The sequence below is a fragment of the Podarcis erhardii genome, assembly GCF_964252035.2.
Source record: "Podarcis erhardii genome assembly, chromosome: 5".
Lineage (NCBI taxonomy): Eukaryota > Metazoa > Chordata > Lepidosauria > Squamata > Lacertidae > Podarcis > Podarcis erhardii.
In genome coordinates, this window is record NC_138509.1 from 33,613,018 (window position 1) to 33,636,984 (window position 23,967).

General features: G+C 41.0%; 1 protein-coding gene across 15 annotated transcripts in view; it reads left to right on the forward strand.

Annotated features, from left to right (window-relative positions):
• Window positions 1-23,967, forward strand: part of PCDH15 (protocadherin related 15) — a 649,889-nt gene that overhangs the window by 65,216 nt on the left and 560,706 nt on the right. For 11 of the 15 annotated variants that reach the window (XM_081861749.1, XM_081861756.1, XM_081861754.1 and 8 more), the window contains exon 2: window positions 913-1,137. The exons of the other annotated variants lie outside the window; for them this stretch is intronic. The gene's annotated coding sequence lies outside the window, so the exon portion shown is untranslated. The remainder of the gene's footprint in view (window positions 1-912; window positions 1,138-23,967) is intronic. 15 annotated transcript variants of the gene reach the window in all.

Below are 23,967 nucleotides of genomic sequence, written 5' to 3' on the forward strand. Positions count from 1 at the left end.
ATTTGCAATACAGCTTTCCTAACACTTAACTATGTGGACCATCCTAGGTAATGGGAATGCTCTGATTACACTGTTTTATACACATGTACTTGTTAACAGAAAGCCTGGGAATGTTCTTCACAAGAATGACATTTTTTTTATTTTAAAAAATGAAGAATTGCATGCATTTAGGGATGTAATAGACCCCAGAGAATACTAGTACTAGTACCAAAATTGGATGCTTCTGTGGATGGTGTCAGTATATTGTTTAGTTTAGCTGGCCATTACACACACACACACACACACACACACACACACACACACCCAAAAAGGGCAAATGCAATGCATACAAATAAAATAAATAAATATAGCCACAAAGTAGCACAGGACTTAGTTGTATCGGGATGGAGTCAGAAAATTCTTTCAGCTGTCTTGTTTAAAACTCCAATTTTTGGACATAGAGAGACAGAAGACTGTCCAATATTTTATAGTGTGGTGTAATTACCACATCTGAGTGATGTATGAAAATTGTGTGATGTGCAAAGGAAGACTGTGGATATCTATTGGAGGTGTATCTCCTAAATGAACCAAAACCTCCCGATTCCTAACTTTGAGAGGTGGGGGTGGGAATTAGTCTGCTGCAATTGTAGAATCTGAAATAGGAGGCAAAATGTGCAGGTACCTATTCTTTTCTTTGTGTGAGAGAAGCTAGCCTGCACCACTCCCCCCCTCCACTCCCCAGCCCCATGTAAAGAATATTGCAAGACAAGTATGGTTATAGTACTGGCCCAAATTAGGCATCTTCCTGACTTGAAGCAATCACCAGCTGATACGCTGCTTAAAATCTTGCATTAGTAAAGCAATCTCATCTTATGCATTGAGGTTTCCTTTATCCTGTTGCTTTTTGGCTGAAATGGATTCTTCTTTTCACAGGCACTATCCTTTGTTGGTTTGCTCTAAATGTGTTTGCTGCTGTCAAGTGACAGGAGATATGCTATGAAGACGGGGCTCTAAGAAGCAAGCAGAAGTCTTTTTAGTAGTTCACATATACGAAGGTGATAAAATAAAGAATTAGCAACCCAGGATACAACATATTTTCCTCATAGGAAACTCTTGTACAAAGAAGGAAATATAGCTGTCACCACCTAAGAGTAAAACGTGAGTTTTTGGATTTTTAGTTGCCTTTTAAGCATTGATTAATTGCAGTTTTATATGTATGAAATATATCTGGGGGTTTCTACTTGCTGAAATTTTAATGAATGTGTGAATCTTCTTTACCTTCCTACTTTTGCCAAATCTCTTTCTCTCTCTCTCTCTTTCTCTTTTGGTACAAATAATATAAGGTTATTTGTAATGCTTTACAATCGGGGTCCACAATTCTTGGCTGGTCTGGCTGCAGGAATGGGGGTTGGCAGGGCAGGCCCAAGACTTTTTGCACCTCAGGCACACCACAAAATGGTGCAGGCCTCCCCACCAGGGAAGAAGCGGTCCGTGAAAATCTACACCAGGAACACAAGTGGGAAGACAAAAGCAGTGCCTCCTATTGGCCAAGAGGGCACATTAGAGGCAGCATTGGGGGTAGGGCTCCAATCAGGTCTCCAAGGAATGCATCACAGCTGTTGCTTCCAACTCTGCAGTGGGCACTGCATTCCATAGAAGCCAGATCTGCTGCCTCTGTGGATCCTGCTGTCTGAGGCAGTTGCTTCATCTTGCCTCATGGATGGGCCAGCCCTGGGGGTTGCGGTACTTGCTGATTTAGCTACTCAATAGCTAAGGTGTTCTGGGTACTTCTCAATGCAGTGGCTATGTGTACCTGCTTAGATAATCCCTACCCACCTCTGTGGTTCCAAACATGGGTTGCAAGGCTCATGTCTTGTCACTTTTGCCAAAGTGGATGCTATGATGCCTGTTTTAAAACTCATGTAACTCTCATGTGCATATCTGCAAGCAGAGCTATAACCTAAAGCACTTGCTGGTGTGTGTAAAATAGACACCGTACATCAAACCCTTATAGAAATGATAATAATTTCATATTGGTTCACATGTTCAGCTGCAAATTTTTGAGCACCGGATGATCAGCTTTTGGGACAATGGGCTGAATCAAGGGTGGGGAACCTTCCTCAGTCTGAGGGAAGAATTCCCTTCTGGGTAATCTGGGGTTACATGTCAGTGGTGGTGGTGGGTGCAAAATTAGGCAGAGAAGTCATGTGACTCTTACCATTGTACGAAAGGCTACATTCCAGCCATGCAGAAGTCAGACTGGTATGCAAGAGGCTTGGTCACAGCTCCATGAGCACAGCGAAATGCAAAAGCAGTCTGGGAGGGGGTGGAGCAGGGCCTGTCAGAGGTTTGTCATCTGGAGGCAGTCCGAAGAGTTAGATAGGGAGTCCTGAAGTTCCCCACCTCAGACAGGCACCTAATGATGAGGAACATCCATCTCAAATATGTTTCCAGTCCTTGTTCAATGATAACATGGAAATAATGAGCTTTGAGGTGTATTGCTGTGATAATATGTGCCCTGGTGCAAGGCAACTGAGAGTAGTTTTGTTCCCAGCTCCATTCAGCTACAAACAGCTTTATTCCGCAGTACCTAGAAATTTGCTCAATTGCAATCAAATATAAGACAGGGCACTTCCAGGAAAGCAGGAGAAATATGCAGAATCTGAAGAATAAATAACTGAGGTATGAACATTGTTTACTAGCTTCTAGCTTTAAGAATGATAGTAAAAAGAGTGGAGCATATCAAAAGCACAGATTGAAGAGAAATGAGTGGTCCAGCACAGGATCTCTGTGAAAAGGAATTATTACCTTTCTTCCTCACTTCTCATCCACACAACATTTTCTTGCTCTTCAAAACACTATATGTGTATTAATGTGTTTAATTGCAGTGAGCAAACTCGGGTGGAATCTACACACATATAAACACTGTTCTGAAAGTGCTTTTTTAAAAAAGTGTTTTTAAAAATGCGTTGAATTTTCCATAGGGTTCACCATCTCCATCTAGTGTCACATTGTATATTGAACTTAAAACACACTTAAATATAGCTGAATCCTAGCTTCCTGTGGATTAAATATGAACTATAGTTGATGGTCATAGAAGCTTTCCAGAATCTGAGACAGTTTGATGTAGATGTATGAATTTTAATTTGGTAAAAGAATTAAATTAAGTAATTGTCCCTTTGGTTTTCTCAGTAGTACCTAGTATTGAACTTTTAATGCTACCATAAAACTTAGTGCAATTATTTTTAACACAGCAGATTGCCATATTGACATGAATTTTCCTTTTCGTTCTGACCTCATGTACATTCTGACCTGTCTGCTTTTCACCTTCTTTGGCAAGAGCTAATATGTAATGGAGACCATAAAAAGAATTCAGATTGGCAATTTCTTGTCACAGAATAAATTGATAAAATTAATTTTAAGAAAGCCAATTTTTGAATATATTTCTTATTCTAGTTAGTCTTTGCAATTGCGTCTTCTCTCTGTCATAGAAAAGAAGCATGAGGAGATTAGAGAATGGGCAAAGCACTTTTTAAAATGTGCTGTATGCTTTAATAAAATCATAGCAAACTGAATGTTGACTTTAATGACAATGGTATGGTAGCACTCTTTCACTGCTCCCCTTGCCCTTGGTATTTAAATATAAAATTATGAAGCGGTTTACAATGAGTAGTTTGGTCATGAATTTGATTAGTATTATTCAGCTACAGACTGTTGAGAAAACTTAAGTATGCTTATGGTAGTATTCAACTCAGGCATGCCTCTGCTATATTAGCCCACGGATCTGTGAACAATAGAGCTGAAATCATGAAGCCCAGTTAGTTCTAATCACTGGTATGTGGACAAGAAGCTTATCACTGCCCTTGGTGTTGTGAATTGATGGGTTTGTGGCATGTTTTCAAGGTAAGGATGAACAATAATAATAATAGGGAATGAGTCACCTCTCTGAAGTGAGTCCAAAGGGACGTTTCTCATCTCTAGATACTACTTTTACTTTAGTGTTTTCAAATGAATGTTTTTTTCATTTGGAGTCTAGGTAGGCAACTGCATTCATGATCCTACATGACATCTTCAAAGCAGATAGACATGAACAATTAATTACAGGATTGCCATTCTTACGTAAATGGCAATTCCTTTGGGTATTGGTAGGACAGGCACATTAAGCTGCTCTAGATACAAAGGTCAGGGAGGCATAAGACCAAAAGACGTGTGTGGGTTAAAACAGCAAGGTAGGCAGGGCTGGCTTGGCACTGTGGCATGGATCTGTTTTCCACTTTGAACTTCCAGTGTCCTGTTCAAACAAAACCCGTCCTAGAATGTTTGATGAGGAATGCCCATGGGAGTTCGACCGCTTTTCACTGAGAGAAAGACAAAAACCCTCACAACCACAACCAATAAGTCATTGAGAGTAAAATTTATTTCTGGCCCTAAAAACCAGAAGCCACCTAAAGCTGAGGGAGGATGGGGTGAGGAAGCTGGATGAGGGAAAGTCTGATTTTGGCGTATGGCAAAGGCTTTCAAATGGCTTTTGCTTCACCCCTCTCCCTCTGATCTTGCAAGGCCTCATGAAAGCAGGTGAGGTATTGCAAGATTCAAGGGAAGATCGGGTCTCCCTCCATGTTGTAGCGCCTCAACACAAATTGGTCCCCGGTATGCAGGAGTGCACAGAACCATAAGTGGTTGGGATTTTTCTGCCTTTAACCTGTTACAACATAGATTTGCTTTTAGTATTATTGGATAGAGCTCTTTTGATAGCTGATTAAAAGGAATTACTTGCCATTTACATAAGTGGCAGGACTATCTTGGCTGACCATTCAATATTATGTAGGCTTTCCCTTGCAGACTGTCATTGGACAAATCTTATTTTTAAGTTGTGACAAATATAAGAAGTGACAACTGTGGTTTTACATTCAAACAGGATAAATATAATAAAGTTGAATCATACAGATTTCTCTTCTTAAATTGCCTTGATTATCTGAATATTTCAGATGTCTCATAAGATCATGTGACTTATTAAGGTCATTCTTCATTGGATAGGAATATATATATATCTTGTATTTTCTATGGGCATATTAACACTCACAAACTAGTACCGTAGTTATGAAATAAAAGTAGTCATTTTTGTTTTTGTTTAGAGATTCATATCCTGCCATTCAACATGTTGCTAGTAGCACCAGAAAGAACTAGAGTAATCTTACAAAACAATATTAGATCCAAGAAGAATTTGGGGAATTATTTATTTATTTGTTCCCCAACACCTGCCTGATGAAAGGATCTGGGCAACTTGGAAGAGTGTCACAATTTGTCTCTTTTTTTAATTGGTCCTAAATAGGGCATATATATTTGGATAGGAAACAGGGTTTGAATTGTTTTTTAATTTTAAATCCTATTCTCATAAGAAAAGGAATAACTATGTCTTCTCACAATGATCATTTTATATTATTTATTGGTAAAATTAGTGTATCTGGAAATTGAATAATACTTCCTTGCCTTCTGTTATTTCCTCTCTCTGTTGAGAAGTAAGCTGTTATACCTTTCTTCTATGGAAGTTTACTGTATGTGGAACAAGATGTCAGGCATAATTAGACAAAATGACATTGTGCAGCCCAGTAGAGAATATCCATCTTTCAGAAACTTCAGAACTGGTCTTCTCTTTTAGACAGCTCAACATTATCACTTGTTCTCCAGACCACAGCTGACAGACTTTGCTCATATCACAGAAAGTTCAGACCTCATTGGCTCGCTGTCTTTGTGCTGCAAGAACAAGAGTTTTATATCACATGAGCAACGACATTTTGGCTTCTGTGGATTTTTTCTCTCCCACCCACTCATTTTTAATATATCTTTTTATTGTAAGCATATGAATGAGTCAATCTGATGGCAATCTCATCTCGTCCAAGTAAATTTATCGTAATCAAAAGGGAATATTTTAAATCTTTATGTGGTTATTTTAGTAATGAATTTAATTGCCACGTTGCATATAAATTTGTGAATTTAGAACACTCTAAATTAATCTCTATTGCATAAATCATCAAATGTAATTTCTAATTGTTACAGTAATGCTCCTGCATTAATTTGTTTTCTTGCATTGAAAACATTATGTGGTTCTCCTAGCATTGAGAAATAAGGATGGTGTTCAGTATGCCGGTTGTGATAACTTTTTCTTTCTTGTGACAATCACTGTAATGCGGATTGTAAGTAGGTTTCCCCCTTCACAGGAAACACAGTAATCAAAGAAGGAAAGATGGGGGAATGTAAAAGCATCAGGAGCAGGGGGCGTTTTCAGTTGGAACTCACCAAACACTGCTGAATTAAAACCAGGGTTCCTTTTCAATCAGGAATATTACAATGGAGGATTGGGGGGGGGAGTCAATATGGCATGCATTCTTTCACATAGGTGTCACATGAGGTTATGAGTCAAGCATTAGCTTGATTACACAGCCCACATTCTGATGTTTGGGGGAAGGGGCTGTTTTTTAAAAAGTCTCAGTGCGAGACTCACGCTTCTACTTCTATGGAACCCATAGGTGTTACTTTATACACAATATGCCTGCATTGTGCCTTCATTACTTTTAACATTTTTGTCTGAAGAGATTTAACAGGTATCAGCATGTGGGACTGACTGAGAAATAAGCAAATGAATAACTTTTAATTTATTTATTTTTTGTTAAATGCATTCATAATCCACCTTTTAGGATAAAACTTCCCAAGGTGGCTTTGAACACTATATGGATAATATATAATACATACTAGACTGTAAACCAACAATGAACACTAAAACACTCTGATCAGTAATTAATTGTGCTCAGTTGCTATTGCAAGACACCCATGCAGGTAAGCGGTGATTAAGCTGTTTTGAAACCACAAACAAAAGGTGATATAGAGAGAACTACACAGGACGAGCTGTTGCTTACCTTCAAGTTATGTTCTGTCTCTTCTGTTACTTATATCTCTTATACAAGAAGATGCTATTAGTGCTGTCATGTGGATCATACTGGAGAGGATATCTTACCTGTGTCCCCCCCCCCCCCCCGCTTATAGTCTTGCATACACCCATTACTGAGAAAATCATGTTGTAATTCAAACAGCAAAGTAATCTTAAATTAGTTCTCTATTTTGTTTCTTCCTTGGCGTTGTTGTTATCCACCATTATCCATCAACATACCTACTTTTCTGTTATGTCAGTTATACTTCTTATACAAGGAAGTGCCATTAGCTCTGCTGCATGCATCATCCTGTATACAATGTGTCTCAATGTTTTCCCACTCTTTGTATTGCACAAGCCTATTACCAAGGAAGGTAAGATATACTTCAAAGGAGCAAAGTAGTCCTAGCAATGTCAGGGAATAATGAAATACACAGCTTATTTTATTATCTGTCATCAAGAGGGCTGCAAGATATATCCGTACACCATAACCATAGCGTTGTCCCCCCTCTCCAAAAAAGCCCTTAGTTTAGTACACACATCACTCAGTTGTGGGAATTCATTTACAATTCCTTTGCATTGATTTTCGCCTTAGTATTGACATTGGACTCTTAAGTTTATGGTGTTATCCTCTGTGGGCCACATATAACTCTGACAGCTCAAACACACACACACAGAGATACAACTAGAGTTGGCTGGAAGCTATTTGGTGTCTGTTATATATTCTTACATATGTGTGTGTGCTTGTGTTTAGTAACTTTCGGTTTGAGGTCTTTGATTTCCTTCTTCTGTAGACATGTCCGCAGAGCCAGAATGAGATGTTTTATAAAGGCTTGAAAAGCATATTATTTACCAGCTATTATTTGCCTATCCATGCACTACTTCTGTCTAGAACCAGACAGAAAGCATTCATTATTTACAGGAAGAGAAAACCAAAAAGTAGAAAATTAAACCTTTAAAGGAAGGGGGTTGTAGCTTAAGCTCAAATGTGAGATATGCTGAGAAGCAAAATGATGTGTGTGTGTTTAGTGTGTACACATACACATGCCTGTCTTCCCCATGCTATTGCCAGAGTTCAAACTCATACATTTCAGATACCTACATTGCTATGTAGCACATTAAATCCCCGAGATTATTCTCACCCACTCTTCCTTTCTCCTATGAAGCAATATTCACTCAGTGGGTTAAATTTGTGATTTGTAGTTACTGAAAACCCTAGTTAATGAAAAGCATTCACAACATCGGCTTTTGGAGTGCTGAGGATAATGTGTCCCCTGGAAGGCAGCTTTTTAAAGCCTTTCAATAAAGAATTAAAATTTGGCCAATGGTACAGTATGGGGAAGCAAACACCACAACATATTGACCAGCTGTTTGAATGGGAAACTATAAGGGAATGGGAAAACTAGAGCATGTGGGGCAGTCATATATGTTAAGCGTGTATTTGCATCAGTCATATGTACAAAGGCTTACTCTTACACAGAATGGAACGTATTGACCGACCTTTCCTTGCTCGGTTGCCTTAAGCAGTAACCCTCCCCCCACTCTAGCTCCAGTACTGGAAATGAGCTGTGGTAGAAACAAACTGCTATAGAATGCAGTTATGTTTCAGGTGAAGGATGCAGGTTTCCCCTCCCCGCAAAACACACAAAACCATGCACTTTTTGTTTGTTTGTTCAGAGAGTACAGTCCATTACTGCGTTATATGTGGAGGGGACAAACTGATGGCATATATTAAGCACTTATTAAATATACAGAAAGTCGGACCATTCACCATTTAGAACAGTACAGTGGTACCTTGGGTTACATACGCTTCAGGTTATATATGCTTCAGGTTACAGACTATGCTAACCCAGGGTGCTTCAGGTTAAGAACTTTGCTTCAGGATAAGAACAGAATTCGTGCTCTGACAGCGCGTGGCGGCAGCAGGAGGCCCCATTAGCTAAAGTGGTGCTTCAGCTTAAGAACAGTTTCAGGTTAAGAACGGACCTCCGGAAAGAATTAAGTACTTAACCCGAGGTACCACTGTATTGTCTACTCTTCTTGGCAGGGACTCTAAACTGGCCAACCCCCCTGCAATAGGTTACCTTGCCTCAGGTGACCTTGCCCCTTCCCTGTGGGAAATTCCTATCAGAGTCTCTTTCAGGTCATGGAGGGTTAGAGCAAGCTCACCCCTGCTAATGGCAGAAGTGCTACTTGACACATCCACGCCCCAGTAAATTTCCCTGATAGAAGCTTTGACATAGGCAATGTGAAGTTTTCATTTTTCCATGCTCTGCTTCAACTGATTTGGTTTCATTATCCTGTTCTTAGGTAATCAAAATTTTATATCCATTCTGATGATTGTATCTTCTGAAGTGATTTTCCAGATTTTCTCATCAGGATGAAGTAGTGCCTGTCCTGTCTTATGATAGCCTTTATAGCCTGTCAAGTGTTCTACAAGGCATGCTAGTGGAGATGTACATATGTAGTGGTGATGGTATGCATGACTATGCAAGCCACTGTTTGAAGTCAAACCATTGCACTGGGTTGTTATGCATCTTGCACAATGTGATAACAAACTAAATTAATCAAATCTGTTGCAAATCTTACTTTTTTATTTTTCTTTTAAAAAGGATCCACAGTGATTAGGGCACAGGTGACATACAGCTTTTAATTCCTCTCTGAAACTGTAGGTGAAAGGTGAAGGAAAGCTGGAAAGTTAAACCATCTGATGATAACTTTAAGTGCTGAATTATTGTATTATTTGTTACAAAGCATTGATTACTGTAGTATGTTTGTAGATCCAATGGCCAAGATCTGAAGCACTATTTAAGGCTCAGCAAAGCTATTATTTTATTTTTGTTTATTTGAAGAGGTGGCACAATTCCAGATCACAATCCATTTTTGAAACTTGCCAAAGAGCGTTTTGACATATGCCATGCCTGCTGATGCTGCCTATAGGAAATTGAAGTTGTGCAGTTCATTGGATCCTAACTAATGCATTAATTGCTGCAGCATGTTCTCTGTATATTCAAGTGGAAGTTCTGTTGTTATTTTGCAGGGAGGGCTTTCTTGTAATTTGAATCCATTTGGTTTGTGTCCCATCCTTTGGCGCATCAGAAAGCAAGCTTGCTCTGCCTTCTGTGTGAGAGTCCTTCAGATATTTGAAGATAGCTATCATACCACCTTTCAGTCTTCTCTTTGCCAGGCTAAAATACCCAATTCCCAGCTTATATTGTATTAGTCATATTTGTTCATGTTTGTGATTCTTATGATAAACTTGCAATATGATGTGTTTCTGATGTGGTGTTTTCTTTTTGCAATGTTCTTCTTAACATTAGTGTTATAGACCATGAGGTGATAATGAAAAACCTATAGTCATCAATTATATTGGGATAATTTATTGTAAAGAAAGTAAGATCCATAGACTTGGATCTGAATATCTACTTGAATGATCAGAAGCACTTTTACTTGTACACAGGGTAGTCTAGCACCAATTTCCCTCTTGACTACTTGCTACCTGGAAAGCACAGGAGATGCAGCCTGTGGAGAATTGGTGATAATCGCCCTGCAGCAGGAATGTCACTTCTACTGGGTTTGTTAATAGATGAATAACTTACTGATAATGTTGATCCGCACTTCTCTCCACCCCCCCCCAATGCTGCAAGTAGGTCTCCTAAAGCTTGTGGGAGCTTGTGAAAATAAAATATGTTTTGAATAATAATTTCAAAATACTGTACACAAGCATCAAACATGATGCATTTCCTGCCTCAAAGCTCCACCCGCAAGAGCTCCTTCAATTGTAATAACATCTCTAAAGGAGCTTGAAATGTAAGTTGCCTAGCGACAGATTTCACAAAAGAACAGTTTGCAGTTTTGTTTGTAAGGAAAAACAGTAAACAAATCTTCAAGACCCACAATTTGTTCAAAAATTATTATAGTGAAAGTCCAGAATCGAGGAAGAGAAGATAACCTCTAAAGATTTCACCTGCCTGGAAATACTCCATATCTACTGGGGTTGGGTGGGTGAGACATCATATTTTATTTCTCCTAAAGCTGTCCTGCTTCAGCTGGATTAATAGCCATTATTTCCAAAGCCCTATCATCCAACCCTCCTGGTTTTAAAATAGTGTATGCATTTTGTTTTTGTTTCTTGCATTCTATGTAGGTGCATTGGTAGCTGACTTATCCCAATTAGACCATTGACCATTTAGCTAAGTATTCGCTATCATTTCTGGTTGTTGTTGTTTAGTCATTTAGTTGTGTCCGACTCTTCGTGACCCCATGGACCAGAGCACGCCAAGCACTCCTGTCTTCCACAGCCTCCCGCAGTTTGGTCAGACTCATGTTTGTAGCTTTGAGAACACTGTCCAACCATCGCGTCCTCTGTCGTCCCCTTCTCCTTGTGCCCTCCATCTTTCCCAACATTAGGGTCTTTTCCAGGGAGTCTTCTCTTCTCATGAGGTGGCCAAAGTATTGGAGCCTCAGCTTCACGATCTGTCCTTCCAGTGAGCACTCATGGCTGATTTCCTTCAGAATGGATAGGTTTCATCTTCTTGCAGTCCATGGGAGTCTCAAGAGTCTCATCCAGCACCATAATTCAAAAGCATCAATTCTTCGGCGATCAGCCTTCTTGATGGTCCAGCTCTCACTTCCATACATCACTACTGGGAAAACCATACAATTTCTGGTAGTGGTTCTCTAAAGTTTTAGACTTCCAGTCCTGCCTAGAGAAGCTATGATTGAATCTGAGGTCTTAAGCATCCAAAGCATGCGCTCTGTCACTGAGTTGCAGCTCTCTGCTTATGCCAGCTAAAGCTCAAGTCCAGAGTGCAGGTATCTGGAAGGAATACCAAAGATTCACAATATTAACATACATATTTTATAGGGTTGCCATAATTTTTTTTCTTTTGCTCAAAGTTGTTGTTCAGCAACGTTGTGGTTCAAGGAAATTTGCCAAAATCTACACTTTTGACATAAGTTGCCATTTCCCCGGACATTACAGCAATTTCCACCCAGACACTGTTTCCAACAGCCTAATCCTGTCTATGTCCAGGAAATTTCGGACGTATGGCAACCCTAATATACAGTGGTACCTTGGGTAACATACGCTTCAGGTTACAGACTCCGCTAACCCAGAAATATTACCTCAGGTTAAGAACTTTGCTTCAGGATGAGAACAGAAATCGTGCAGTGGCGGTGTGGTAGCAGCAGGAGGTCCCATTAGCTAAAGTGGTGCTTCAGGTTAAGAACAGTTTCAGGTTAAGTACGGACTTCTGGAATGAATTAAGTACTTAACCTGAGGTACCACTGTACTTTATCTTATGGCGATTCCAAAATTTACCTTAGTTTATCACATAAGGCAAACACAGAAATGGGCATAGTTTATTCTTTCAGGTATAATAACGACAGGAAGGCAATACTCAGTTTAATTTGATACAAAATGCTTTACAAGTCCTAGATTCTTACCTATATGGATCATTTCATGTTCCAGCCCTAGTAATAGATAAAGAAGTTAAAAGAGTCACCTTGGTGACAACCTCTCTGCTAACCAATTCTATGATAAATCTCTAGAATGGCTATGTAGCTTTACAGGTACAGACAACTGGAGTTCCTCATTTATGTAGGGATTTTGTTCTGAGGCACCATGCGCATCAGCCCTCCCTACCCCCTTCCATAGCCGAAAACAGGGTTTGCATCAGTCGTTGCATGGCACTCAAACACGTGCAAATGGGGAGTTGCGTGTACATAACAGACTCAGCACATGCTGAAGTCATTTGCAGGCAGATGGGATGAAGGAGCTGCCATCTGTGAGGTTCAGTGGTAAATGTAACTTTAGGTCTGGCCTGGCTCCAGCTAAGGCCCGCACGGCGACAAGTCTATTATGGGGTTGCAGAGCAACTATTCACAGAGAAATTGGATGTTGAACTATACAGACACTTCAGAAAAGTTGAGAGTTACCATTCAGAACATTGTATGCAGCATATAATAGCTCTCAGATTTAACTAGCTCTAATGGCTTTAATGATGAACAGCCTTTTTTCAACAAGCCATGATGTGTTGGCCAAAAAGATCAGTGAAGATGTACTAAGATGAAGCTGTTGCTGCTGCTTAAATGTACTCTAATGAACATCTTATGAGGTGGAAGCTCATCAGTAAACCAGACCTGGAGACTACTATGACATCTGTGACCTTACCTAATTATGCTTTTAATGCTGCAAGGTAATCTCAATGGAATTTATATGTAAAGGCTAATATAGGGAGAAATAATTACAGTTCTTAAGCTGTGGCTATTAAAGTGAACAACTGTAAATAATGCAGCCCAGATAGCAGGCCTCAGATTTATGTTTTAACCTGCTTTTGAAGTTTATAGTATTCTGCAAAAAATTTTTTTTAAAAAAAATCTTTATATATATATAAAGCAGAGAGATAAAATTATGGCACATTATTCCTATTTAGTAATTTTCACATGAATGGTACATCCTTTGCTGCACTGGGTATGGAAGATCTGTCAAGCTAGTTCTCAGTCCGGAATAAAACAAAAAGAAAGGATTGCACTTAGGTCCTGTCCTACCCTACCCTACCCTACCCTACCCTACCCTACCCTACCCTAACCTACCAGGTATCTTATTTATTATAAGAAATATTAGATAGCAATCCCAATCAGGATAGAGACAATGACATTTGGCAGTGGCTGGGATAGGGGGAGATTTTAGCTTTTTATCTCTAAGCTGTGGTCCCATTGAAATCCATTCTGCAAAGCATCCACTTGGGTTTACAGAGGGATATCTGTACCATAGTGGGGTGGGGAGTTTACCGCTTTCACACACACACAGTCCCATTTCTGGCCCCCCCCAGTCCACAATGCTTTTTTAAAAAAAAAAAAATGTGAAGAACCAAACTACAAATTTAACATGATGTGTAGCTTGGCCTTAGTTGCTTCAGCTAAGTGCTGTATTGCAAAACTCTGATAAAATATCAGTTTGCTTCACCTTTTAGTAAGAGTACTATGCTTTGAAAATCAACCTAATGCTGTAAAATCTGTTGCATTCCTTTACAAAGCGTTTGCATAAAATATCAGTACATCATTTTAATGTCTACAAGCTGTAAGGTGAAATACATATTTTCCCTATAATGCACTTGCTTCAGTTTTTTTGTGTTCATGTGAAAAGATTGGGGTGGTGGGGGTGGGATTCTATACCCCATAGTGCTGTGAAGTGCAAAAACAGATGTGGCGGGGGGTGGGGGTGGGATTAGCCTTGGCATCTCTTGGTACATCACTTTCTTCTTTGAATCTTCACCAAGAATGCTTAGTCACCAAGCACCTTAACAATTAAAAGAGCAAATTAAGAAACTGCGTAAAAGCCAAAAATCTAACTATATCTATATTCTGTCCCCAGACCTCTCTAGAAAATGATCTTTGAGTACTAAGTACCTAATCAAAACACTCTGAATGCAAGATGCCATCGTTTACAGAACATCCTCAGACTGAGCTTTGATAGTTAGTGAACTGAGCATATCTCATCTAAATATTTGATTCAGGCAGTGAAATTGCATCCATGGTCACTTTTTAAATTGTTGTAATCATTAACTTAGTTTCATTGTGCCTGTGGACTTGATTTCATCGTTCTGTTTCACAGCTGCAGCGCATTACTCCGATGTGTTATTTCCATCTAAAAACTCAGCAAAGGATGGTGTCCTTGAGGAGCTACTTGATTTCCACGGAGGATAAGTTGTGGTATGTGCTGAATAAATACTATCCCAAATTTAATTGGAAATGTTTGTGATTTTGTTCCACATCTGAGCCATATTGTGCTATTTTGGGAGTTAGTGCACTGTTTAGATTCCCTATGACAATGTGCTTGGTTGGGATTCAAATGACTGTGCATTTGAAAAGCATGGTGGCTTTTCCTGCTGACTTACTGCTGCAGTCTCCATTACCCTCCCCACAAAGAAACCCCAGACCCACTTCTGAAGGTAAGAGTACTCTTTAGAATGGTGTGTAATGCAGCTGGGAGGGTGTGTTGTCCATAAAGTGTCTTCTACTTGTACACTGGGCTGTTTTGATCCTGGCCAATAATCTTTGAAGGTACTTTTTGCATCATTTTAATAGCTACCATTTTTAAAACTTGTTCAACAACTGGAGATTTAACTTATTGAAGTGTACTTTTAAATACATTTTCTCAATCAAAGCAGTAACTGAAATGTATTTGAGAAATCTCTTGCTTCACAAATTGACGAGAACTAATATATCAGTGGGTTTCAAATTATTTTAAAGGGATATTTCACTAGTAATCTGGCCATCAACTATATTGAATCATGCCTAGTACACAGTTAAGGATGTTGATCAGTTTCTAGTATGTAACTGAGGATCAGTGAGATAGTTTTTATATGTCTGCAGAACTGTAGTATTGCAGACCTTTCAGTCTACTTTTCTGGTCTGCCAAAATTTTTAATATGAATTTGAAAGTAGTCTTGAATTCTTGACTCTGTTGGGCATTGCACTATAAAATTCTGCATGGATACGCTCTTTTTTAGCTGAAGCATAAAAATCAGAAGTATAGTACTTTTCAAAACTAAAGTTTAAGGTCTCTTTCTGCAAGAGTTTGATCAAGTACTGGCATAATAGTTTGAGACATTTTATGATGGGCTAGAATCTAATTTTAGATCTTTTGTGTATAACAATTTCAGTCCCCGTCTTGTGTGCTTCAAGGCTCATTCTAGCTAAACTAGCTGAGAAAAACCTGTGCAAAAATCCAGTAATTGTAGGGTATTTCCTGGTCTATATAAAACAACAATACTGCAGGAATAGCCCTCTGCACTGTGAAACTAATCTTGCTTCATTATTCAGCATAAAGTGCAGCACCGGGGCATAAGCCAGAGGGGACAATGCCCCAAATCTTTTCTGCACTTTGCTGGATGTCTGATGGATGCCTCCTGCTGCTGCCACCCATCAACTGCTGTCTATCCTGCTGCTGAACCTGTGAGAGTGGAAAGTGATTCACTGTCATAGTCAGCTGCTGAGTAGAGCCAGGCAAAAGTACTTAAAGACACCTATCAGCTGTGCAGTGGCTGGGAAGCCAGGAAGCTTGGAGCCACCTGCCAGCCCAGCACGTTGTACTGAGAAATGTCTATTCAATGGGCAGCCATTTCTTCTATACCACTCATGCCCCTTGAAACAGAAATTTGTTTTCAAGGGGTGGGGCATTTGATGTTTCAATTTGCAGCATGCATTAGCTTGTGTCACCTATAAAGAAGAAACAAATAGGCCACCACTTGCCAGTCGCCTTGTTTCATAGTAAGGATGTGTCAGTAGCATACATTTCCTTTGCCAGTATAATTCTGGGGTGTATATTTCTCTGTATCTCATTCTGTGTCCCTGCGTTAGTTAGGTGTGTGTGTTGTTGGGGGATCGGTTTGCATGGTCCTGCATAAGGGTTAATAGATATCAATAGGTTGATAGAGGAATCTCTGCAGGGAGGTGGGACCAATTCGGATGGTCCGCCCCCGCCACTTAATGGATCCAAATGGTTTCCAGAGAGTGGTAGGGGATGCTTTATCCCATGTTGATGGCCTTTCAGCCGATTCCCTGGTGGCCCGCTGGAATGCGGAGTTAACCAGGGCTATTGACTTTTTGGCTCCGAAGCGCCCTCTCCGATTGCATGGACCCCGGACAGCCCCGTGGTTTTCCACGGATCTGAGGGCAATGAAACAATCGTTGAGACGGCTAGAGCGCCAGTGGCGGATAACTCATTCCGAATCTGACTGGACACAGGTTAGAGCTCAACGTCAAGCCTACCAAGTGGCAATAGCGACGGCGAAGAAGAATTTCTTCACCGCCTCTATTGCATCTGCAGAAAACAGCAGCAGGAGACTTTTTCAGGTGGTTCACAATTTAGCGGAACCACCTGCAACATCAGGGCCCAGTACGGGCCACATGTTCTCCTGCAATGATTTTGCAAAGTTTTTTGCAGATAAAATCGCTCAGATTCGGGAAGAAGTAGACTCCACCGTGGGAGCAGGGCCGGGGCGGGAGAGTGCTAGAGTTCTGTCTAGTCAAGTTGAGTGGGATCAATTCCAATCTGTTACCTCCGAGGATGTGGACAGGCTGCTTGGACGAGTGAAACCAACCACCTGTCTCCTGGATCCTTGCCCATCCTGGCTTATAAAAGCTAGCCGGGAAGGACTGGGCGATGGGCTTCGTGGGGTGGTGAATGCTTCCCTCCGTGAGGGAGCCTTCCCAGACCCGCTGAAAGAGGCGGTTATTAAACCGCTTCTTAAAAAACCATCTTTAGATGCGGCCACAATGGCCAACTATCGCCCAGTCTCAAATCTTCCATTCTTAGGCAAGGTGATTGAGCGAGTGGTTGCCGAACAACTCCAGGCACGCCTGGAAGAAGCGGACCATTTGGATCCCTTCCAGTCGGGATTCAGGCCTCATCATGGGACTGAAACTGCCTTGGTCGCACTGGTTGATGATCTCCGGCGGGCTAGGGACAAAGGTGAGAGCTGTTTCCTAGTTCTGCTGGATCTCTCAGCGGCGTTTGATACCATCGACCATAACATCCTTCTGGACCGTCTTGAGGGGCTGGGAGCTGGGGGCACTGTCATACAGTGGTTCCGCTCCTTCCTCCTGGGCCGTGTTCAGAAAGTGGTGGTGGGGGATGAGTGTTCAGACCCCTGGGCTCTCACTTGTGGGGTGCCTCAGGGTTCTGTCCTCTCCCCCATGCTTTTCAACATTTACATGCAGCCGCTGGGAGAGATCATCAGGAGATTTGGGCTGGGTGTTCATCAGTATGTGGATGATACCCAGCTCTACCTCTCTTTTAAATCAGAACCAGTGAAGGCGGTGAAGGTCCTGTGTGAGTGTCTGGAGGCGGTTGGGGGATGGATGGCGGCCAACAGATTGAGGTTGAATCCTGACAAGACAGAAGTACTGTTTTTGGGGGACAGGAGGCGGGCAGGTGTGGAGGATTCCCTGGTCCTGAATGGGGTAACTGTGCCCCTGAAGGACCAGGTGCGCAGCCTGGGAGTCATTTTGGACTCACAGCTGTCCATGGAGGCACAGGTCAAATCTGTGTCCAGGGCAGCTGTTTACCAGCTCCATCTGGTACGTAGGCTGAGACCCTATCTGCCTGCGGACTGTCTCGCCAGAGTGGTGCATGCTCTGGTTATCTCCCGCTTGGACTACTGCAATGCACTCTACCTGGGGCTACCTTTGAAGGTGACTCGGAAACTACAACTAATCCAGAACGCGGCAGCTAGACTGGTGACTGGGAGCGGCCACCGAGACCACATAACACCGGTCTTGAAAAACCTACATTGGCTCCCAGTACGTTTCCGAGCACAATTCAAAGTGTTGGTGCTGACCTAAACGGCCTCGGTCCAGTATACCTGAAGGAGCGTCTCCACCCCCATCATTCTGCCCGGACGCTGAGGTCCAGCGCCGAGGGCCTTCTGGCGGTTCCCTCATTGCGAGAAGCAAAGCTACAGGGAACCAGGCAGAGGGCCTTCTCGGTAGTGGCGCCCGCCCTGTGGAACGTCCTTCCAGCAGATGTCAAAGCGATAAACAACTACCTGACATTCAGAAGACATCTTAAGGCAGCCCTGTTTAGGGAAGTTTTTAACGTGTGATATTTTACTGTATTTTTGGTTTTTATGGAAGCCACCCAGAGTGGCTGGGGAGGCCCAGCCAGATGGGCAGGGTATAAATAAATAAATAAATAAATTATTATTATTATTATTATTATTATTATTATTATTATTATTATTATTATCTCTTGCTGAACTATGCATAGCTTTCGCTGGGCACCTTCATTAGCAATAACCAAAGAAGTTGCCCTGTGCCATAGATCAGATGGGTGGGCCTTTCCCGCTTTTCTCTTTCTATGCTCTCTCCATCTCTTCCACACTGCCCAGTCCTTGTTCCAAACATCCCCTCCCTCCTGATTTCCAACCCCCAAACCTTTGTCTTTCTCCATGCCCTTTCGCCTTCCTCCTTCATAATCTTCCTCTACTTAATCTTCTTCCTTGTCCCCTTCCCTCTACCTCCTCTATTACACTCTCAGCCCTCCCATCTCCTGCCCAGCATTTTGACACTCCTCCCAAACAGAATTATGCACCATTTTTAAAATGTAATTTATGATGGGTGATTGATGGGTGTAATTAACTGAATAGCAGCTGATTCAATTTTGGAGCAGAATCCAGGTGGGAATTTAATTGAGGGTTGTTTCCTGAGACAATACTGGCTTGCTTTTGGATTAGTGTCCTTTCCATTTTTGTGCATTTTTCACACCTCTTCACAGCTATAGTAAATTAATTGTAACAGAAGTAGAACTATTGGTCTTGGGTGACCCAAGAGTGGGAGGCAAATGCATTGACAAATTTTATTTGGGATAAATTAGATGGAGAAATTAATTGGCTAGCCTTGCCATGTGCGAAATGGGTGTGATTTTTAAAGTCACTAGTAATGCTCATGGGAAGTACTGTGCGCCAGCATACTTTGTAGTATGTCCCAAGAAACTGTAGATTAGAACAATGTGCATTGGAGCTAAAAACTGCATCTTAATTGATTCCAGAAGAGTAGCTTTGTGTTTAGTCTACTGCAAGGAGAACAACAAATAGTCCTGTTACAATGAACTTCTAAACATTTATTGTAACACGAGCTTTTGTAGGAAATGCAATATTTGCAAGTTGACCTGGTTCATCTAGGACACATGGCCCAGTTGAGAGCTATGTTCCGTCACAGCTAAAAAGGCACAGGGTACTTGCTGGAATTGGGTGAAGCCATTCAACATTTCTCCAATGAAAACAGGGGTGTCCTATTTCATTATTATTATTATTATTATTATTATTATTATTATTATTATTATCACTATTCTTAATAATACCCCACCCATCTGACTGGGTTGCCCCAGCCACTCTGGGTGGCTTCCAGCATATATAAAAACACAACAAAACATTACACATTAAGACAAACCTTGCCTTGAGATGTCTTCTAATGGTTGCAGAGTTACTTCTCTCCTTGGCTCAGGGGATTGCATAACTCCATATGCTCCAACATTTCTCTGATGAAAATAGGGACGTCCTACAGAAAAGTGGGACATTCTGGGATCAAATCAGAAGCTGGAATGGTTTCTGTAAATCCAGAACTGTCGCTGGAAAATGGGGACACTTGGAGAATCTGAGCTTATAGTAAACAGAATCAAAGACCATCCTGATTCAGTTCTTACCTGGCTACCTAGGTTTAAGCAAGTCTGCTCAAAAAAAGATGCACTAGGTTTTTTTGGTTTATTTATATGCTGCTTTTCCAGACAAAAACTGTACAAAGTGGCTTACAAACAATAAAAAAACCTGCAAGGATAAGGAAATAAATATTATTAAAAATGAAAATAAAACAGAATCATGAAGTTAAAAACAAAATTGAAATGCCAGTAGCATAATAGAATTCCAGCTTCCATCCACCAAGAGGGACAAAAAATTACTCTAGGGAACGGCATTCAAAACTAGTAAGAGATTTGGGCCTTCGGAAAAGCTTGGAGTGGACACATCAAGAGGGTTGAGATCTCAGTGTGCAGTGAAGATTGTATGAGTTCAGACAGTCTAGATTTGATGGAGTTAGGCTAATAAGTATTAATGTGGGCAATAGTATGCAGAGGTTTGTTTATGTATTCTTAGTACAATAGACCAATACAGGTGCTATTCTGGAAAGCAAGAGGAAGTAATTTCTTTCTGACTTTTAAGTGTACTGTATACTCACAGGGACACGGGTGGCACTGTGGGTTAAACCACAGAGCCTAGGACTTGCCAATCAGAAGGTTAGCGGTTCGAATCCCGGCGACGCAGTGAGCTCTCATTGCTCGGTCCCTGCTCCTGCCCACCTAGCAGTTCAAAAGCACGTCAAAGTGCAAGTAGATAAATAGGTATCGCTCTGGCGGGAAGGTAAACGGCGTTTCCGTGCACTGCTCTGGTTCACCAGAAGTGGGTTGGTCATGCTGGCCACATGACCTGGAAGCTGTACGCCGGCTCCCTGGGCCAATAAAGCGAGATGAGCACCACAACCCCAAAGTCGGCCATGACTGGGCCTAATGGTCAGGGGTCACTTTACCTTTTTATACTCATAGGAGAAGCCTACCAATTTGTTCTGTGTCAGCTGTGGAGAAAAATACCCAGGATAAAAGTGCTGTTTTAGAAAAAATATTTTTTATCAAGTAAAGAGTTGTCACTTCTGCTTGTTTTGAAACTGCATAGAAAGAGGGAGGGAAGCACCTTCAAAAGCAAGAAAGAAAATAAGGATGAATGAACAGAAAGAAATGAACCCTGATAAGATTGGGAAATCAGGTGGCTTCAGTAAGCATTGCTGTGAGTGCACAAAATGAGGTTGGAGATCACAGGATGCACACCTGTAGACTTTTTCTTGTGGCACATTTTTAATCTGGATTGTGTTGCCAGTACCTTCTGACCACTGGGTTCTGCCTCTCTGTTTCTGGACCCCCCCCAACCAGTTGCAGATTTACAGCAGAGCCCCTATTCTTATCTGTTAAAATGTTGGGCAACATGTTATTCTAATATATTCACAATATTTTGTATGCAGTGGGTTCCCCGCCCCCCCCTTCAACAAAGGCTTTAGCTTTTTGTTTGTCTTTTATCTATTGTGATCACTGGGGGAAATAAGAGTTTTCATTTTGTATTGGGGTTAATGAAGGGTGTTGTGATGAAATATGCATTCTTTTGTACTTTGGTTTATTTACATTTGTTCTGTGGGCATTACACTATTTATGATCATCTTCATTATAGACTTCCTTCCCCCAGGTTTTTGTGAAATGGCTTCATAGGGAAGTACATTGATAGCATCCCTTTAGTCATTTTTTCCCCTGTTCTGCTTGCTTTTGGAATATCTAATGCAGTATGAAAAACATACTTATAGGGAAGATAAATGAGTTAAAGGAAGAGGAGGTGAGATAGCCAAAGGTTCATAATAAATTCATTTATCATACATCTGTCATCTTTGTGTAATGGCATAGCCAAAGGTTGGCAATGTTCTGTTTTCTTTGGGGTCACTCTGTTTTCCAGATAGTAGTTTGAAGTCCAGAACAGTGTGTTACCACACACAATTTCGCCTCCTCACAAGTTGTCAGTCATAATCTTACAATAAAAGCTTCACATTTATGGAACACGTTTCTTTAGGCATAGCCTTAACCCCACATACAGAATAAATAGCAGAGATGTAACATTCAACATCTCCTTTATGAAAACATGTATTATTAATTTATTTCAAGTATTTCTAATGCTGGCAGGTACATAGTGGCAGAGCTTTTTCAGTGGTGGCTCCACATCATCATCTGTGCAGGTCCATCCTACTGCAGGGCATTAAGAATAAGGACCCAGATTATGAACTGTGTTGTTGGAAATGGGGAATTAGCCAGTGGATCTCTTATGCACTGTGTCAAGTATTGGTATGGCTGGACTACTCACACGGGAAAACACTTAATCTTATCTTTGTATAAATGAACAGCTGTGGGCAAGCCCAGAATGAGAGGTCAGCATTTTTAAACATAACTGAAAGCACCTAAACGAAGTGTGAACAAATCAGTGCTTCTCTTCTCACATTCTCTGTGAGGCTATGCACTGCAGAGTGCTTTCTTGCAAAGCAAAGTTTCATGGACATGAATAAGAATAAGAATGTGGATAAACACAAAAGGGTCAACCACCATCACCCTTTGTAAGTTGAGGCATAAAATAAGCTATTTTATACACACACTGTAAGAGACTTCCCTATTCTCTATGATTGGAGTATAGTTTTGAACATCTTCTTTGTGCTTCTTTCTGTAAGTGAACTCATTTTCAAGGACTCCTGCAGCCCTATTAGATGTTTAGAACAGATGATCCACAAGTTGAAAAGCAATAGGGAAGTCCCTGATAAAAATACTGAATTGACCAAAACTCAATAGGCAGCCTTCTCCAAGCCACTATTATTTAAGTTTGACCACTGCAGGCAATTGCACACAAGAACACAAACACAATATATGGTAGTAATAGTGCTAATCCACTTTACAGGTAAATTTTAAATGCTCCTGAAAACATATATGTGAAGAGCTTTAATAACTTTTTAAATGTGCCATTTGAAACACTACTCCCCCCCCCTTTTCAGTTACTAATGCTGTTCTCTAAAGTGTGTTCATTTGAATAATCCAGTGAATACTCCTCCATAACTCTGCACATCAAAACATATTGCTTTGTCAACAGATATATAATTATTATAATTATAATTATAATATAATAATAACGCCTTTGATATTGGGGTCTACAGTAGTGTTTTCAGGGTGGAGGGGCAAGTAGTATCTTGAAAACTGCTAAATTGCATGAAGAAGGAGGAGGAGGAGGAGGAGGAGAGTTTGGACTTGATATCCCACCTTTCACTCCCCTTAAGGAGTCTCAAAGTGGCTAACAATCTCCTTTCCCTTCCTCTCCCTCAACAAACGCTGTGTGAGGTGAGTGAGGCTGAGAGACTTCAGAGAAGTGTGACTAGCCCAAGGTCACCCAGCAGCTGCACATGGAGGAGCGGGGCATCAAACCCGGTTCACCAGATTGCGAGTCCACTGCTCTTAACCACTACACCATGCTGGCATGATACTGCTGGATGCAATTGTTTTCTGATGCTGTTGCTTCCGCAGCATTCCCCCCCCCCTTATAATTACTGTCACTTTTCTCATGAAAGAGTTATGTTGAGTGATCTCAGTCAAGTGAACTAGGATGCATATCACAACACTATGCCACTAAGCAGGTCTGGTCACATGACAGTGCCACATTAGTTAGGGTTCCTCAAGGCAATTCAGAATGAAGGCAGTGGTTTCTAGATTGGTTAACCCTTTTACAGCAGTCTTAAGAGTGGGGTGGGGGGAAACAACAAGGGAAGTGTTTTTCAACAGCTTTGAAATTGCTCACTAATGCCACCCCAGATTTAGCTCAGCTCTGCTTTAACATTGCTTTAAATTCTTTGCTGCTGAAACATCAAGTGTTGTCTGAAGATGGTTTATCCCCTTATATTTCAGTATACACAGCTTGGAAAGCTTTGTTGGGGGAAAA